We start from the raw sequence: 377 nt of genomic DNA, 5'->3' as shown, positions 1-377 counted from the left end.
CTGGGCAACTTGATGACACCTCGTCTCTACAACAAATCAAAAATTAGCCGGGCGTAGTAGTGCGTGCCTGTAGTTCCAGCTACTTGGAAGGCTGAGGTGGAAGGATCGCCGGAGCCCAGCAGGTTGAGGCTGCGGTGGCCGGGAGCGGCCACTGCACTCCAGTCTGGGCGACAGAATGAGACTCCAACTCAAAATAAAAAAATAAAAAAATAAAAAAATCAAAAAAAGAGAAAACTCAAGTGATTCAGATTCATTTACATAGAGAGAAAAATACATTATAGAAATCTATACTAGCTGGGCTCGGTGGCTCAGCCTGTAATCCCATGCCTTTGGGAGGCTGAGGTGAGTGGATTGCCTGTGCCCACGGGTTCGAGACC

This window comes from Carlito syrichta, unplaced genomic scaffold (assembly GCF_000164805.1).
Source record: "Carlito syrichta isolate Samal-C Ts95f unplaced genomic scaffold, Tarsius_syrichta-2.0.1 Scaffold301974, whole genome shotgun sequence".
NCBI classification, from domain to species: domain Eukaryota; kingdom Metazoa; phylum Chordata; class Mammalia; order Primates; family Tarsiidae; genus Carlito; species Carlito syrichta.
This window is presented reverse-complemented; position numbering follows the sequence as displayed.